The sequence below is a fragment of the Marmota monax genome, unplaced genomic scaffold (genome assembly GCF_021218885.2).
Source record: "Marmota monax isolate L192 unplaced genomic scaffold, Marmota_monax_Labrador192_F-V1.1 WCK01_AAM20220418_F8-fsc00100, whole genome shotgun sequence".
Classification (NCBI taxonomy): Eukaryota; Metazoa; Chordata; class Mammalia; order Rodentia; family Sciuridae; genus Marmota; species Marmota monax.
In genome coordinates this window covers 5970322-5989959 of record NW_026693872.1, presented here as the reverse complement: position 1 = coordinate 5989959, position 19638 = coordinate 5970322, and positions in this window count along the sequence as shown.

Sequence of the window (19638 nt, the reverse complement as noted above, 5' to 3'; positions counted from 1 at the left end):
CATTAATGTGTCAATCTGCTTGTATGAGTTTGCTCATAAGATACAACTCACCTAGACATTTGGAAGTTAGGAGAAGGAGAAAGAAGGGAGGAGGATTTATACAGAACTAGGAAAGGGACTTATCTCACAATCTCTACTAAGGAAGAGTTGTAACTTGAGCACATATTTTGTGGTCAGAAATGTTAGAGGCCAAGCTGTGTGTGGTGGCACCCATGTGTAATCCCAGTGACTCAGGAGGCTGAGGCAGGAGGATCCCAAGTTTGAGGCTGGCTTCAGCAATTTAGGGAGGGCCTAAGCAAATTAGTGAGAACTTATCTCAAAATTAAGGAACTAAAAAGGCTTGAGGTGTGGTTCAATGGTAGAATGCCCCTGGGTTCAATCCCCAAGTACTGCAAGAAAAATCAAAACAAAACAAAAAAATTAGAGGCCAAAATGTCACAAGAAGCATAAAGAGTTATGCTGGTTGACAGACAAGGTAGACTGCAGTTTGAAAATTTCACTGAAGGTTACCTACAGAAGCACTATATTAGAAGTTCCTAGAAAGTTCCTTTCCTGAGGAAAGGGGTTCATGTGGGAAAAAAAGGGGAGCAAAGGAAAGAGGGTGAGGGGAAATACCTGGTAGACATCTTGGAAGGGCAGACCCCAGATGTGGAAGGACAAAAGATGCTTCATTTTCCCCCAGCAACTCTGCAGCTGGAACCAGCCCAGCCCATTGGTTCTCCAGGAAAAGTAGGAGCCCCGCTGAGGAGAGGCCCAGCAACCCTCCTCCTAAGCCCCTCCCACCCCAGGTCCCCGGAAATCTAAGTCAGATTTACTATCAGGACCCACCCCCTGTCCTTTTGGCAAAAGCATTACTGCACCTGCTGGCTGATGCCTGGGATTTTTTAGTAGAGTTTTTTTTTTTTTTTTTTTTTCCCCTTGTGAAACAGGAAGATGGGAGTCTTAAAATGCTAATGACCCGTTAGATACTAGGTCATTTGCTAAAGCACAATCTGTCAGTCAACAAGTGCAAGTGATTATTGTCAGATCCTGTTACTTTTTGACAAGGGGGAGGGTTAAATGACTGAGGAGCAAGAAGAGGTAGGGAAATGGGGACTTCACAGCTATGTTTCCAGGAAGGGACAAGAGCCAGCCTATTTACCTTCAACAGTTCCAAGGGGAATAGTCACTGTGTGGAGAGGAATTTGTGTCCTGCACATCTGTGCACTTGCCCAACTTAGCGGGAACTCTGCCACTCAGACATATGATTCACATCAACTGTGTTTTTCATGAGTTTTGGAGACCTTTTTTTTTTTTTTAAAGCAAGCTGATGTCATTACGAAGGAACTTTTTTCTTAGCGGTTCCAATCGAGGTACCACTGACAGTGGCATCAGGAAAACCTTCAGAAGTAGCTCCCTTTCCCCCTTATTCCAGAGATAGGCAAGGGGACTTCCTAATAGGTATAAAAGAAATAGTGTTTTATTTTTATCTGATCATAAATATAATGATTCTGTACATTTTATATGTACAGACCCATATAAAATGAAAGACATTTTAAAACTCTTAATAAAATTAAAACTCTAACCCAAAACGATCCAACCTCATTTACCTTTGATTTATCCTGTGCTTCTCCCCCATCCCTACCTCCTTACATTAATATACCAAGATTTATTTTAAAATTTTAGATGATATTTTTAGTGAATTAGTCTCAAAATTAGAAAAAAAAAAGTTCGCTCAAAGTAGAAAATTCAGTTAAAAAAAATCAAATGAATAATAAAATGAAACAAAACAAACCAAGAAAAATTCTTTGTGGAGAATTTTTTTGGGGGGATGTTTTCTTTCTGTGTGCTTTTTGAGTTATTGTTTAGCGTTTACAGCTCTCTTTTCCTTGCTCTGCCTTATTATCACGAATATCATAGGCTTTTGCCAGGAGTTGTTGGAGTTTTAAGAGAGAATGCCTGCCTGGCATGCACAAGGCCCTGGGTTCCATTCCAACACCTGAAACCAACCAACCAACAACAACCCAAAAACCACTACAAGAGACAATGCTGCTGCAGTTTTTGCTGGTCTGGATGAAGCCAGAGGCAGGCAGCTGCGCCATCTTGGTGGGTAGACCACCCTTGGCACTGGCTTGATGGCAGAGCAAACTCTTGGCAACAGCACCTCAGATGGAGAAATGAGTTTGGACGCCTCCAAAAAAAAAAAAAAAAACCCACAGTCGGGAGCAGCGGGGAGCCATCAGGCAGCAGGCAAGTGTTGGTTTTCCAGGAGATGGCTGCAGCCAGAGGGAGTGTGAGATGCCACTCTTGGGGAGGAGGGGCTGCCCTGAAATCAGCCAAAAGCCGCCCTGAAGCTGGACGCGCTCTCTCCCCACATAGCTGTGGTTACCTTAATATTTTGCAATGTGTGTCTTCATGTCGGTTGCCAAGAAAACACAGCTGAGGCCAAGAGCACTGGGTCTCTTTGGAATCCCAGCGACTCAGGAGGCTGAGGCAGGAGGATCACAAATTCAAGGCCAGCCTTGGCAATTTAGCAAGACCCTGTCTCAAAATAAAAAAAATAAAAAATAAAAAGGGCTGGGGATATAGGTCAGTGGTTGCACGTCCCTGGGTTGTGATGAGAAGGGAGGCATTTTCAGGTAGGGGAGCCTCCTGAAGAAAAAGAAAATTTTGCTTTACTAGTGACCCTTTTGGTCCCATGACCACCATGTATCACCTCAGTTTACTTCCTTGTGAATACTTCCCAGAAATATGGCAAGTCTTGAACTGGCAGCAGTTGAGTGGAGTGGTTTGAATCCAAGGACCAAAATTTGTTGGCTTTGTGATTTTGGGCTAGTCTTTTGCTGTATCTGAACCTCAGTGTCCTACAAAATGGTGATGATAATGGTTGCCTGCATGATTGCTATATGGACTGTAGAAATGTCTGTAATGTGCCTGGCATATAGTTGACACTCAATAACATCACTGTAATTGGGTCTGATAATGGGTGTGAGGATTGTTACGGAGGTGTGAAGTGTTCTGCATGCCCATGAAAGGGTGAGGTCACTCTGGGGTGGAGGGAATGAAGACTCGGGCTTCCATTATGTGATGGAATAAGAATTACCACTGAGGGTATGACCACAACCTTTCTACCTTTGGCAGCCTGCCAAAGAGAATCCTCTGTAGCCAGTCTAATCCTCAGCCTCCTTTCTAACTTCAGAGAGGAAGCATTTTCTTTCTGGGAGTGAGGCTAAGTGAATCTACATGACCAAATGACAACAGAGGCAGGTGCAGGGTGGGGGCTCTAGTGCTAGAGGTGGGGGGCCTTGGAGCTGTGTGCAGAAGTCTATGTGGGCTGAGAGAGAAGTCGATACGAGAGCAAAGAGATTCTAACATTTCTGTGGACTGTGTTGAAGGGTGTTCCTTAATATCGTTCAAGAGATGAATAAAAAATGGGACTCATTTTTTTGTGATAAAATATATATGCATAAAATTAAATATATACATCCATAAAATTAAAATGGGCTCGGTGGTGCATGCCTATAATCCTAGCAATTTAGGAGGCTGAGGCAGGAGGATTGCAAGTTCAAAGCTAGTCTCAGCAACTTAGTGAGACACTGTCTCAAGGCAAAAAAAAATAAATAAAAAAGGCTGGGGATGTGACACAGTGGTTAAGCCCCTCTGGAGTCATTCCCCAATACTAAAAACAAACAAATAAACAAAAAAAAATAAGCTTAAATAAAAATTTAAAATGTACCTTTTTAACCATATTTAGGTATATAATTCAATGGCATTAAGCATATTCACAATGTTGTATTCATCACAACCACCCAATTTCAGAACTTTTTCATCATCCCAAACAGAAATTATTATCAAACATTGTGGCTCAGGGTGTGGCTCAGGGTAGAACACTTGCCTAGCATGCTCTAGGTCCTTGGTTGGATCCTCAGATATTAAAAAAATAAAACAAAATAAATGATAACACCTCATTCCACCCAATCCTAAATCCCTGGTAACATCTATTCTACTTGCTGTCTCTATAAATTTACTTCTTCTATACTCTAGTTACCTTATATAAATAGAATCATATAATGTTTGTCTTTTTAAATTTTTTAAAAAATAACTTATTTTATTTGCTTATTTATTTTATTTTATTTTTTTACATGGTGCTGAGTATCTAACGCTGGGTCTCCCACATGCTAGGCAAGCACTCTACCACTGAGTCACAATCCCAGTCCCATAATATTTGTCTTTTATGTTGAGTTTATTTCACTTAGCATAATATTTTCAAGTTTTATCCATGTAGTAGCATGTGCATCTGAATTTCATTACTTTATAAGGCTAAATAGTATTCCATTCTATGTATATGCCACATTTCTTCCATTCATCTATTGATGGCCACTTGGGTGGTTTTTACCTTTTGGATATTATGAATAATGCTGCACTGAACATTGGTGTACAAGTGTTTGAGTCTCTGTTTTTGATTCTTTGGGTGTATCTCTAGAAGGGAAATTGTTGGAAATTGTGTTTCTACGCTTAGCTTTGGAATTCCTCTCTAAGTGACTTTGGCTGTCAAACTGCATCTTTTGTTCTTGTTTCTGAAATTGTTTCATTCTGTTATAGTTCCTCTTTCTCTTTATTTCATGCCAATAATCTATTGGGGAATATGGATTATTTGTCTCTAGAGAATGATTCATAGTCACTGCTTGTAGTGCCATTTAATTTGTCCCTTCATTCCCCATATTTTCTGTAATCTGAAAGTTAAACAAAGTCTTGATTGGATTCTAGTTCAAGTTTTTGACAGGAATATGCCATAGAGGTGCTCTGTATTTCACATCTCCTCACCACACCCCTAAGACCTGCTTTTGTCCTCTTCCCTCACCTGCATCATCAGAATCCTCCAGGGAAATTCTTAAAACTGTTGGTACATATTGGAGACACCGAATGTACTTCTAAATATAAACATAAATTTATGAGAATAAGTTTCTGAGAATGAACCACCTAGGTACGTGGGCTAAAGCCTCTTTTTTCTGTGACATGCATTTTTTAAAATAATTTCTTTAAATTTTTTTTTAATTTATTCTTTTTAGTTACACATGACAGTAGAATGTATTTTGCATGTTATACATACATACATGGCTGTGACTTGCATTCTTAATTTCATCCACAATGTCCTGGAGTAGGTACTATGATTCCTACTTTATAGAAGAGGAAACAGGCTTAGAAGATTAGGGAAGGTGTGCAAAGACATTGTTAGTAAGGCTGAGTAATGGTGTGGGTACAGGTCTGACTCATAGGACCTGGACCTGAGGGAACATTTCAGCTTTAAGGGAGAGTCCAGCCCATCCAAGGTCCACAGACCCAGAATTCAGGCCCCCCTTGAGGAGAGATTCATGGGGCCTCATCCTATGCACGGTGTTCTCTACAAATCATAGCTATTTCATGGTAGGCCTTTGGAAGATTCTGCAAGGCGCAGATTATGCCAAGGAGCAGTTCTGGCTTGGAGATTGACAAGACACTTATACCTGCTCCTAAATCATAATTGCTTGGGATGGGGTCCTGGCACCAACAGTTTTAAGAATTTCCCTGGGGGATTCTGATGCAGGTGAGAGAAGAGGAGAAAAGTGGGTCTTAGGGGAATGGTCAGGAGATGTGACCTCCAGCACCCAGAGCAGCCAGCCTGGGAAAGGGGCAATGACCTTGGCAGACCTTGCTTAAGAGCTATGGTCGTAATCGGTTATCTGTGCCCAGGAAAAGAAAGATCATTCTGCAGTGATATCAGAATCTCGGGAATCTCTCCCAGAAGACCCCTACCCTCTACTCACTGCAGTTAGGTCAAGGTTACTTGTTGGTCCTTGGAGTGTGCTGGGTTCCTTACTACCTACTGCCAAAAATAAGTCAAAGCCTTTCCCTTATTGTGTTTCTCTAGGTGTCCTGGGGCCAAGGATGAGGATAGAGATAGGAAACGGGGTTCTCACCCCTAATTTAGAGATCCTCAACTCCCTTCCATAGGCCTCTCTCCCTGCTGTTTGTAGGTTGTCTCTGATCATCAGTCTTTGGTTACTTCCTGTGGCCAAGCATCTGTCAGCCAGACACTTGGTGCTGCCTGTTCATGCAGAAATGATGTCCTGTCCTCATCCTTAGGCCCTAGATCATGAGACAATGCTCCCTCTTTTGTCCATACCTAGAGCTCCTTGTCACCTATTCCCTGATTTTTGGAGCTCACAATCCTATTTTGGTTTAGCTTTTCTAGGGAGAAGTGTATGTAAGTGTTCCATAACAGAGTCACTTGAGTAGTTGTTGTAGTTGTTGTTGTTCTTCTTTTTAAAATATTTTTAATTGTAGATGGACACAATACATTTATTTTGTTTACTTAGTTTTAAGTAGTGCTGGGGACAGAACTCAGGGTCTCACACCTGCTAGGCAAGCACCCTATCACTGGCGACAACCCCAGCCCCTTGGGTTCTTAGCAGTGGTTCTCCCTACCCTGCAGCCTTCAGGATGAGGCATGCCTCTTTCTCCTTCATCATCACCATCATGACTATTTATTCAATATTTGTCATGAACCCATCACTAGGACAAGAGCATAGCATAACCCATGGTCCTCAAAACAGCCACAAGGGATGGTTAGCATTGACATCCCTTTCCTATTTTGTAGATGAGGAAAACAAGAAGCATAGCAGTAAAGTAATTTTCTAAAGTTGTATAGCCAGGTAGGTATCTCCCACTATCCTGCTCCTCCTGCCCCTCCTGCCCCTTTAACTTCAGAGCTTTGCATTCTGGGAAGGAGAGGAATTTGGAGTTTTCAGGAGCACCCTCACCTTGATCAAGGACACCTTGATCTCTCTGTTGGCCCTGACCTTTACACCATGCTGCTGAGTTAGGCCCACTTCCTCACTCACTGTGATTTCTTTCTTGGGGCTGCAGACGGGGCTTGTGGTCTGAGCCTTCACTGAACCTCTCAGAATTTCATCACCACACCCACACGATAATGAGTTGTTACTGTCTGTCCCTGTGAATCTCAAATAGGATTAGGGGGATTAGGGTTCAAGCTTTTTTTTTTTTCCTTCCCCATGAGTAAAAAACATTTTTTAATGTTTCCAAACATTTTATAACAAAATGTTGTAATTGGTGTAAGGGTTCTACAAGGTGGTGTCACTCAATTCCAAAGGCCACACTGTGTATGTAGGTATGTGTGTGTGAGGTAGGAAGTCAAAATGTTAATAATCATGATCTCTGAGTGCTGGATTCTTGCCAAAAAACTAGTTTTTCTTCACAATTTTTGCTCTATCAAATATTTAGTATGTGCGTAATAAAAGTCAAATAAATATAATCTGGGAGAAAGATATAAAAGCATATAACAAAGGTAACTAAAATCACTTAAATCTTAACAACCAGAAGTAACTACTATTACGGTCTTGTTGTAACTGTGCTGTTATTGGTATGCATGATTATGGTTGTCTTACTCTTTTGGTCACAAATAACCCATCCCCAGTAAGATTAGCCAAAAAGGAAAACTTATTTGGAGCACAGAAGGGATTTGTTGAACAGGAGGCTGGAGCCAGGAGGGAGGAAGCTGTCTGGAGCTGGCCTTGCTGTCTCTGTTCTGAACAGAACTGAGGCAGAGGTACCTGGGGACTGCCTGTCATGCTTTCCCAGCTCCACCTGCTTCTTCTAGTACCTGGGGACTTCTCTCTCTGTCCATGTGGCACTGGGGACTGTCAATCACAGAGTTTCTGTTCCTACCACTACCAGACATACAACATACAACATTCTTTTTTAATTTTTAAAATATTTTTTTTTTTTAGTTACTGATGGACCTTATTTTATTCATTTATTTGTATGTGGTGCTGAGAGTCGAACCCAGTGCCTCACACATGCTAGGCAAGTGCTCTACCTCTGAGCCTCACACATGCTAGGCAAGTGCTCTACCTCTCAGCCCAACATACAGCATTCTTTGACCCACTTATTAACTCAAGGTGGGAGTGTGGTCTAGGCAGTTTCAGCCAGAGACTTTTCTGTGACAGATCCATGGACTTAAGGGCAGTTTTCATTTCCCTGGGGTTAATATTAAGCTGGAGGAGATGAAGCCTGGCACTTCTAAAGGTCTTTATACTTATTATGGGGAAAGAACTAAATCCAAGTAGAATCAAGAAGTGGAGAGAGGGAAAAAGCTGTGTGGCCCAAGGACAGCTGGGCGTGAGGCAGTACCACTCTTAGCAGTTGGTGAGTCCAACTGGTCTCTTTTGGCTCAAACTGCTTTAATCTGAGTTTCTATCACTTGTTTCTGAATAAGCCCTGACCAATATCACTTCTTTTTGCCTCATCTGCTAGAATTCCCTCTTTTGGATGCAGGTCTTTGCTGCTTTTCCAAGTGCAGAATGTGGGCCCACAGCCTGACGGTTGGTAGACACTCAGTTCCTGGCTGTGTTTGAGTCCAAATCCCTGGAGGTGGGATTTGGTCAGAGAGTGGAGTCCCACAGCAGAGATGGTGACTGCTAGAGACCTCTGGACCTCTGGGGAGGGGGTACTGTAGGTATGTAGGTGGGACACGAAGGGGAGAGAGGGAGAGGGAGAGGGAGAGGGAGAGGGAGAGGGAGAGAGAGAGAGAGATCCAGAGAGAACTGCTGTGAATCAGCAGACAGGCATATACTCTAGGGCTATTTCCTAGGGCTTACAATGTATTTTTGTGTGGACAGCAGTAGTGTAAGTTCCACCAGATACCTTGGTTTTTCTCTTACTCTGAAGACACCGGGACCTGTCTTTCACTCTGGGACCCTACTTCCTATCTCCTCTGTGCTTTTCTGCTGTTCCTGGATTTCCTCTCACCCCTCACCCCTCACCCCCTCACTTCACACTAGTCAAGGTCCTACCCAATACAGACGTTGCATTTTAGGTTCTTATTATCTAGTAAAAGATACTGTGCATAGAATCCTAGTGGCACCAAGCTGAGTATGAGGACATGTGGGACAAGTGGAGGCCAGGGAGGGAGGCACACTTCTAACTGGGAAAATAAGGGCGGACCTCATTGAGAAAGTGGCTTCTGAGCTGATTTGTGGAGCCTCGCTAAGTTTTAGACATTGCAAGTGGAGGGAAGGACCCAGGGCTCTAGGGTGGGAAGTAGAGGAGAGTGTGGATTCAATAAGTGTGGTGAGCCGCTTCTGCTGTTTCTGCAGACTATGGTCGCCATTACAAGATGACGCTGGCTCCACTGTGGTCTGTGACAAACAACTCCTTATCTAGGAAAGTTGGCACATGATTTTTCACCACCCTGTGAGAAAGCTCCACGCGGCAGCTTTGCATTGGGGCTTGGGATGCTTTATTAAGGCTGGGAGGGGCATCCAAGAGAGAGAAGAAGAAATATCAAGGGCCTGAATAAACTGCTGAAAGAAGATTCCTGAGTTGCGTCTTCCTTGCGGGCAAGGGGTCGCAACAAGTGGTGCCGAAACCCGGGAACCAGAACTTTCAACAGTCAGGGGTGGTGCACCGGTTAGTCCCAGGTAAGTGGGATCCGCGACCAAAGCGGGTTAGTCCCAGGTAAGTGGGATCCGCGACCAAAGCGGGGCAGCTCCTCTGTAAAGAGAGAGCATTACATTTTATTGCAGCTGCACTGTGTACTTTCGCTTCTACTTTCGCTTTTGTTTTTTGTGCTTCTTTTGTTGTTGTGACGACAGGGACGCTCCCCTGTAAAGGAGAGCGGGATCATAGACGGAACGCTCCCTGTAAAGGAGAGAGCGGGACTTTTGTACTTTCACTTTCTTTATAGCTCTAAAAACATTATGGGTGTTGCTTCTTCAAGCCCAATTTTGTTGGCCCTAGATGGGTTGTTACATTCAAAAGGACTTAAGATAAAGCAGAGTACTTTGCAGATGTTTTTAAGAGAAGCTGATATAGCGGCTCCTTGGTTTGCTTTTTCAGGGAGTCTTACGGTTCCCAGCTGGGACAAATTAGGGAAAGATCTAGATTTCGCTCATGAGCAAGGTACCTTGCAGGGTGGCATTATACCACTTTGGAAGTTAGTTAGAGGATGTATAACAGATGGTAAATGCCAGGAAGCTGTGAGTGAGGGTCAAGCTATTCTTGAGCAGCTGCATGAGGAAAAATCTGAAGGATCATGTAGTGAAGTGGCAGAGAGTATTAAAAGTAACAGTAGTGAGAAGGCAAAAGAGCCTGAAGATAAAAATAGGAGAAGGCTCTACCCAGACTTGACCGAATTAAAAACGCCTGAGAACACAAGCGACTCAGAGAGTTCTGAGGACCTTGATATATTGTTACAACAACTACATAAGATAAAAATGAAAAAGAAGAAAAAGGAGACACAGGGCACGCAGGCCTACTGTAAGAAGGGGAAGGGAGTTAACATGGGTCAACAAAACTCTGAGGAGGAGGAGGTAGAATATCTAGAAGAAGATATGGTGCCGATTGCCCCACCTCCGTATGTGGGGGGAGCCAAGGTTCCGGGAGATCTTTTCATGCACAAGTTTGGAGGACAGTTAATACAGATATGGGACTTGCATACCCTGTATTTCAGGACAATAACAGGGGAAGATATCATGAGCCTTTAGACTTTAAGATAATTAAAACCTTGGCAGAATCTGTCCGCACTTATGGCATAGATGCCGCTTTCACTCTCACTCAGGTGGAGGGACTTACTAGATTTTGCATGACTCCCTCAGATTGGGCTAGTCTAGTCCGCGCTTGTGTTTCCCCAGGGAAATATTAGGAGTCCAAAGTTGGCTGTTTAATGTTTCTGGCAGTACCCAAGACTCGGAGCGAGGTAGGAGACTTAAAATTACTGCAAACAATTCACAATTGTTTAATGCTACATTACCCTCCGCAGCAGTCTGTCTCCAATCTCCGTTCCTGTTTCTTTTGGCTAATGTTACATCACAGAGGATGCTTAATTGCTCTAATATTACCTGTTACTTGTCTGAGTGTTGGAATGGATCCTGGCCTATGGCAGTGGTTATGAAAATTCCAACTTTTGTCTCGATCCCGGTTACTGCAGATACAGAGTCTTTTCCTATTGTTGAACTGATTAGAGCCCGTAGAGATTTTGGAATTACGGCAGCCATAGTGACAGCTGTGGCGGTATCTGCTGCTGCAGCAGTTATAGCTGGAGTAGCCATGGCCAGCCAGGTACAAACTGCTGCCACTATTAATCAGGTTATTCAACAAACATCCACCATACTTGAATCTCAAAGTAGAATTAATCAACACATTTTATCTGGGATTCTGGCTGCTAATCAAAGGATAGATCTACTTCAAGCTCAAGTTGAGGAATTGTCTGATCTAGTACGTTTGGGTTGTATTGATCAACGTGCACATTTATGTATAACCTCTGTCAGATTTTATGATTCCAGAAATGCCTCCTGCATCATCGGGGAGTATCTATCCGGAACCTGGTCCATGGAAGCAGAAAACTTGATCCAGTCTCAACTAACTCAGATTGCTGTTTTGAACAGTACCCGTGTCGATCCCGTGACTTTGGGTCAGTTCACCGATTGGATATCTTCTGCTTTTTCCTTCTTCAAAGAGTGGGTGGGGGTAGGCATTTTTGGTGCAATGTGTTGCTTCGGTATGTTCCTCTGTTTGTGGTTTCTCTGTCGCCTTAAGGCCCGCAGTGCTCACGATAAGGCTATGATCATACAAGCTCTTGCAGCTTTAGAAAATGGCAACTCGCCTCAAGTCTGGCTTGCGCATCTTAAGCAGTAAACCTTTGTCATGGTCGTTACACCCCAAGTTATTATAACATTGCACTGGGATCGACATGACTTTCCTTGTTATTCTCTTAGTGTTGGAAAGCCCTTGCACTCTGCCGGTCTTACTGCCATTGCACGCAGATGGGTTTCCACACTAGTGCTTTTCTATCGCCTTGAAGTTCGTGCCTTTCTTTCAGGGTGCTGTCAACTTGTTTGTCATTATAAACAGCCACAGTTCAGCCTCAGCTATCCCCCTTCGTCCACCATCGTCACGATACAGGATGCGAGGCAAGGCACTGCACTTGAGTGATCCTTGACGTGGACCTCAAGGAGAGCATGTCCTATTGCATGCGGGTTAGACGCGTTCACGCCCCGCCCCACGAAAAAGGCGTCGGCTGATATGGCTTCAGATCTGGGGAAGGCGCCTCCTTAGGACTGAGTCATACTATGCAGCCACTTCTGCACAGTGGGATAGGACCTCTACTCTCGCCTGTATTGTTTTAAGAAAACAGAAAAGGGGGAACTGTGGTGAGCCGCTTCTGCCGTTTCTGCAGACTATGGTCGCCATTACAAGATGACGCTGGCTCCACTGTGGTCTGTGACAAACAACTCCTTATCTAGGAAAGTTGGCACATGATTTTTCACCACCCTGTGAGAAAGCTCCACGCGGCAGCTTTGCATTGGGGCTTGGGATGCTTTATTAAGGCTGGGAGGGGCATCCAAGAGAGAGAAGAAGAAATATCAAGGGCCTGAATAAACTGCTGAAAGAAGATTCCTGAGTTGCGTCTTCCTTGCGGGCAAGGGGTCGCGACAAATAAGGTTGAAGAAGAAATTTGGGGTGGAAAGATAAGGCTGGACAGGCAGAACTGGGCAGGCTGGGGAGGGTCTTGAATGTCATGCATATCTGCACAGAGGACCCTAAAGCTCAGGGTAGAGAGGATGGATGGGAAGTAAACTGTGTCCATGAGCTAGTACCACCTTTAGATGTCTGTAAGCAGGTCTCTGCCCCGGACCAGGCCCCAGAAAGCCCAGTGCTTTGCAGGGTCTTCCTTTGAATGGTCTAAACCCTCATTGACTGTCAGGGATGGGTTGGGCTGGCAGTACTAGCCTAGACTGGGTGAGTGGGGGTCATGGTCTCCAGAAGCCCATTTCTCAGAAATTTCTTTAATGATAAATACCAGCCAGAGCTACCCTCCAAGCACACCTCTGAGTCAGGATCAGGACTGACATGAAACCAAGTCCCTACTATGCTGCTTTGTCGTGTTCTCTGACCCTCTGCTCCAGGTGTGGGGTAAACCAGCTTCCTGGAAGAGCTCTGGAAGTCAGACCTATGGTGTGGTCCCGGAGTCTGTGCATGGGCACCCCCTCTAGGAGGGCGGCCTGGGGAGTGGATTGCTTCCACTGTTGAACATGGTATTTATTATGTGGGATCACATGAGTTTGTGTTACTCTGGTTAGTCAAGCAAAGGGCAAGTTCAAGGCTTGGGCTACAGATGGTCCACCACCGACTCTTAGGCTTGGCTGTGTGAATGGCCACATGTCAGTTCTCACCCGTTGGTGCTCCAACACCATGTTGCCTTAGGACTACAGCTTCTAAGACCAGTGCAGGTGAAAGCAAGTGTACTGTGAGGCCTTCCCTTCCTGTCAGTGGTGCTGGGCAGTCTGCCAAACCTCTCTGTAGTCTCCATACCATGTGTCAGGCAGGCCTCTGAAGATGGTCCAGCTATTTCCTCTCAGGCCTCTTAGCACCAGCTCCACAACACCAAAGGATGTTCACCATGAATGTCCTCACTTGCCTGGAGTATAAATGAGTCTGTTCTTCTTACTGTCCCTGGGCCCCCTGGCCAATATATTTAGTCTCCATAATCATGTGAGACAATTCCCATAATAAGCCAACTTCCACAAAACTAGACAATACATATGTATGTGTGCATGTATATATGTATGTGTCTCTGGATATTTCTGCTGATATTGTGTACAAAGCTGGGGTATGGTCAACAGCGAAAGAGATCACATTCTGGTGTTTCAGTGACTATGTCCTAAAGAGTTCTAGAGTAATGTGCTCTTCTATGTTTATGCTGTAACATTCTCAATGATAAGCTTAACATAATCTGAAACCAAATAATGACTCATATTTGTTTTCTTACTCTGGGTTGCATTTGTGATCATTATCAAGAAAGGACTGTCACAACCTCAGAGAAAGTTCCTGGAAACCAGTACTCATGACTGTGCTATGGATGATGCAGTGTCATGAGTAATGGTAGAACCAGCATGAAATAAATAGTATCAGAGAATTGCAGGGGCAAGAAGGTCTATATTGTTTCAATAGAATCGGGTTCTGAAGAGCCATTGTGTGACTTGCTATTGGAGACTTATGAAGTTAGGGAAGAATAACCAATTGACGATAATAACATGAAGAGATGGGTCCTGGGCTGAACAGGAGAGCTGGTGCCTGTACATCATGGAATACATATTCAGTTACACTGACTAGGCAATAAACAAATATGTAAGTATCTCTTTAATCATCAGTGTAGTTCATGTGGATCCATAACTTTTTGTAATATATTATAAAATCACATTGTTTATTTTGACAGGGGCTCCACAACATATATTGACCCAGGGCCTGAATACCAAGGGCGTGATCTTGCCTTGGGTAGTGTTTGAGATCCAACCCCTCACAAGCTCCTACCCCTCACCTTTGTAAGAAGCCTCATCTGTCATGTAGAGAGAATGGTCACTTGGGACCCAAGGCTCTGCACCCTGTTTGTAGCTACCTGGCCCTCTGCATCAGGACTCCTGGGGGACAAGGCATGTGTGATGGAAGAAGAGACCTATAGTTGGGGAGGAAAAAGTCACCAATTAGGTGGAAGAAGAAATTGATAGGGAAAGGCCTACTCGATACCTGATCCATAAACAAGGGCATGTCCTGGGCTTTTCCTGCTCCTCGCCTTTGTCCCCCCAGTTAGTCACCATTTCAGCCAGCTTGTATGATTAGGGTTCTCCAGACACACACACACACACACACACACGCGCACGCGCACACACACACACACACACACACACACACATATATATATATATATATATACGCATATACACATATGTATTGTCTGTTTTTGTGGAAGTTGGCTTATTATGGGAATTGTCTCACATGATTATGGAGACCAAGAAGTCCTACCTTCTGCTATCTGCAAGCTGGAAACACAGGAAAGCCAATAGTGTAACTAAGTCTAAGTCCAAAGGCCTGAGAACCAGGATTTCCAATGTCTGAGGGCAAGAATTAACCTTGCTCAAGAGAGAGAATTTGCCTTTTTTCCACCTTTTTGATCTATTTGGGCTCTCAAAGGATTAGATGACATCCACTTACATTGGTGAAGGTGGATCTTCTTTACTCAGTCTACTGAATCAACTGCTAATGTATTCTGGAAACATTCTCACAGACACACTTAGAAATAATGTTTTATCAGCCATTTGGGCATCCCTTAGCCCAGTGAGCTTGACACACACAGTTAACCATCACAGAGCTAGTCCAACTTTCCTCTTCATCCTACTGCCCCTGCCTCAGGGGGCGTCTCATTTCTCTCCTGGACATTGCAATAGTTTCCTCCCCACTCTTTCTCTGCTCTCTCTTTGTCCCTCTACCTTGCTCCTCTAGTTTTCTCTAATTTGGACTCCCCCCTACCCCACCCCGGGTATTGAGGATTGAACCCAAGGGTGCTTAACCACTGAGCCACATCTACAGCCTTTTAAAATATTTAATTTAGAGACAGGGTCTTGTTTTGAGTTGCTAAGTGTTTCACTAAGTTGCTGAGGCTGGCTTTGAACTCACAATCCTCCTACTTCAGCCTCCTGAGCCACTGGGATTACAGGTGCACCATCACGCCTGGTTCAGCATTTATTTTTATGACGGCTTTATGTGCATCTAGATTAAAGAGTCAAATAACTCAAGAAGACTTTTGGCTCTAAACAATACCGTATGCCCACCTTCCTCACCATCTTTCTTTCCCTTCATTTTCTGCTTCTTAGGGGTGACAGCTTTTCAGTGTGTGTGCATACCGTGTATGCACATCACGTGTGCATGTATTGGAGGAGTGTGCTTTGTTTCAAGCTTTGTCGCTGGTTGATCTAGGCCAGGCTGCTTGATACGAAGTGTAGACTTCAGAATCTGTAAGACTTTCTCCTTGGGCTGGTCACAGTCCTTCAGATGGCTCTTCTGGTGTCCTGGATGGGTGTCAAGAACCAGCCTAACCTGACTGCCAGTGTTGCAGAAAAGACAGGTGATGAGGCTGGGGATGGGGCATGTCTTTGTGTTCAAAACCCCGTTTGATCTCATTTTCCGAGTGTGCCCTTAATTGGCCTGGTGTGCTAGTTCAGAGACCCTTAACTTTATCCTTTTAGAAGAAGAAAAACATTCCTAGTCTCTGGCAGAATGAGAGAGCGAGTGGACAGGGTGTGGAAATCAATCTTTAATCTTCTTGTTTTTGTCTCCGTCTTCACCAGGCTCTTCCTGCCCCCTTTCCAAGGTGCCTGGTGCCAGCATTCCTGAACCATTTGTCTGTTCTGGGGTATAAATAGAATTTGTTCCTCACTCCCTCTTTGGTTCGGGATCGGGCTTTCTTGGTTCTGATACGCTGGTTGCCATTTGTCTAGCTGCCTTCCCGCATCCAAAGTGTTGTTATTGGTGCCACCTCTGTCCTTTTACCTTGTAGAATTTTGTATCTTAAAAAAAAAAAAAAGACTTCAGGAGGAACAGGGATGAATTCCTGTCCCTAATCCACCATTGTTAGCTACCAGAATGATCTTTCTAGCATTTAAACCTCTCCATGTCCCCATCCTGTGCAAAATATTCCTGTGACTCCTACTAAGAAGTCTAGTGTGTGACATTTTTAGGTTCTGCCCCAAATCGAGGTTTACTACCCTCACGGACAAGACTACTTGATTTTATTAATTTTAATGGGCCAGAAATTTCAGGACATCTAGAGATAGAAAGAGTCAAAAGTTTGCTTTTGTTCTCTATTAAATGCCAATTTGAAAATAATTCTTAGCTATAGCCTGTATTGCTTTTAGCCCTTTCTTACTGGGAAACTTGAATTGCTTGGTCTCAGGAGCCCTGACAGGACTGAGATTGGAACTGAGGCTCAGTGATGGTGGGGAGGGGGGCTGTGTGTGTGTGTGTGTGTGTGTGTGTGTGTGTGTGTGGTGTTCACACCTGCAGTCGACAGCTTGAGCTGCTGCAGGGAATTTCCAGTTTATGTTGCCAGCAACTAAAAGGCAGACTCTTTTTTGTATTCTTTCCGGGGCATGAATTGCAGCTGGTGATGAATTTATTCACTCTCTCTGAATCACCCTGGCCCACACAAATGCTTGTCCTCATCCTGGGTTATCCTCCTAGACCTAAACCATAGGGATGGGCTTTTCCCGAGATGGATTAGGGACATGTACAACCATAGAGTGGGCTGACAGAATCATCCAAAAGGCAGAGGGCTTGGCATCTGTTCTTTCTTCTTCCTTAATGATAAATGAAGAAATTGTCATGGGCAAGTAGAATTCCTTCCAGGAGACCTTACTCCAAAAGAGGATGTATTGATCTTCTTCCTCTGTTACCATAGCAAAGAAAAATGCCCTCAGAGGTGGCTCCAACAGAGCACGAGGACCCATGGTGAGTTTGCTCACAACCTCCGAGGAAAGGCAGAGGTTCTTATTCTTGCGTGCTTGCTGTATATACTTTCTGCTTCCTGGGACAAATCACATTGGCTTTCTATTTCAACCATACAGCACTACTCAGACTTTCCAGCAATGGCCTCTTTTCCATGAGGTTTTCACAGTGTGTCCCCTCTGTCTGGAATACCAGCTCCGCCTCTTCTGCTGCATCTAGGTTGGCCTGCTTATTGTTTTTCAAACATGCCAGTCATAATTCCCTCTCTGGAGCCTTTGCACCCTTGTCCTGTCTGCCTGGAATGTTCTTCCCTCAAATGTCCACATGACTTGCTTCTCATTTTATTCAGACTCCCACTTCTAGGCCATCATCCATATCCTCCACCCAGAGACCATCAGGAACCCACCTGTAGCGGAGCACATTGGGTTTATTGCTTGTTGCAATGAAGGGGAACGTGCAGCCTGAGGCACTGTGGTCTTCTTAGTAAGAGGGTGTCACAAAGGACACAGAGGGTTTAAGCGTGTTTTTGTCTAGATCCAGCGCAGCCACAGAGGGGTCTTGTCTGAGATTGATGTCCTGTGAAGTTGTTTATGTTCAACAGGAGAGCACCTTAGTCTCACCGTGAGTGCCCACCAAGACCTGGATGGCAGGGATGGCTTCCCTTTTTTGTCAGGGAGTCCCTAGTGCAGAGAGCAGAAGCTGGAGAGAAAGTGGTGGGTGAAGAAGAAAAGTATATTGAATGAACTGATGAAGTTTCAGGGGCCCAGCCAGCAGCCCCTCTCCTGGAAAGCGGGGCCTGACTATCCCTGGCTGACCCTGATCTGTGCTTCTCTGAAGTCTGCACAGACTCATGGAGTCATGCCATGAGGGTCTGCAGTCAGTCTCCCCACTGTTCTGTGATTGCCCTGAGAGCAGAGATGTGTCCTTTCTCCCCAAGGAGAAACACAGAGCAGGTGTCTAATAACTTTAGTATGACTGACAGGCCAGCTAAAAGTACAGTTAAGCCTTGCTTGGGTTGTGCCTCTAGTATAGACTCCAGAAATCTGTCTGTGTTCTCTAGAATAAGGGGCATGGGTGGGAATGAGTTAAACAGAGAAGCCCAGGCGCCAGCAGTCAGAGGGTATGTTTGTGAGTTTGTGATTCTCAGGGACTTTAAGGCCTGAGGACTTTGGCTCCCATGTGGTGCTCTTGCAGTGTACACTTCATCTGGGCCTGGCTCTTCCTCAAAAAATCCTCCCATCTCTTCTGCCCATCACCAAGGGGTGGCTGGCAGAAGCCTTCAGGTTCTAAGAGGGGCTAAGAAGGAGTCATAAGAGCCCCAAACAGGGCTGGGGTTGTGGCTCAGCGGGAGAGCGCTCATCTAGCACGTGCGGGGCCCTGGGTTCGATCCTCAGTACCACATAAAAATAAATAAATTAAATAAAGATATTGTGTCCAACCACACACACACACACACACACACACACACACACACACACATTTTTAAAGAGTCCCAAATAATTCAAACAGGCAATGTAGAGGACTTATCTGTGTATCTGGCTCTATCTGGTTCTACCCATTAAGGTATGTGCAGTTATTATCCTTATTTTAAAGATGAAGACCAGAGGCACAGAGATTTTAAACAACTTGCCCAGAGATACGCTGGTAATAAGCGACAGAGGGTGGATTCAGTCTCAGATCTATCAGCTCCAAACCTGAGTTCTGTACCCCAGACTTCCTTCCCACAGTCCTCTTGTGACCTCAAGTGGAGTTTGGACACACACACATACTCCAGTGGATGTGGGACCTGTGGAAATGGCAAAGGCTGCCTGAAGGTCCTACTTACAAGGAGCTCAGAAAACTCACTGGACCAAAGAGCTCTACAGTCAATGTTCTTCAGCTTAGAAGGGCCGGGCAGGAATATCTGCCTTTGAATAACAGGCCCTAGTCGTGTAGACTCTTCTGGCACAGCAAGAGAGGCAGGAGAGAGAATTTCACCCCAAGCTTCTTGTAAGTAGGACTTTCAGGCAGCCTTTGCCATTTCCACAGGTCCCACATCCACTGGAGTATGTGTGTGTGTGTGTGTGTGTGTGGGCACCAGCAAGCAAAACCTTAACTCCTTGTTGGTCATTTCCTGGACAAAGGACACTGCAGCTTCCTCTTGTGACCACCAGGGGGAGGTGCTCCCCTGGGAACTGTCTGCAGAGGAGGAGCACCTTCCCAGTCCCCTTCAATGGCAAGCAGTCCCTGGACCACTCCTGCTGTTATCCTCAGGGTCAGCTCTGCTGCATCCTGTGACCTCTCCTTTCAAGGAGGAATTCACTCTGTGTGTGTGTGTGTGTG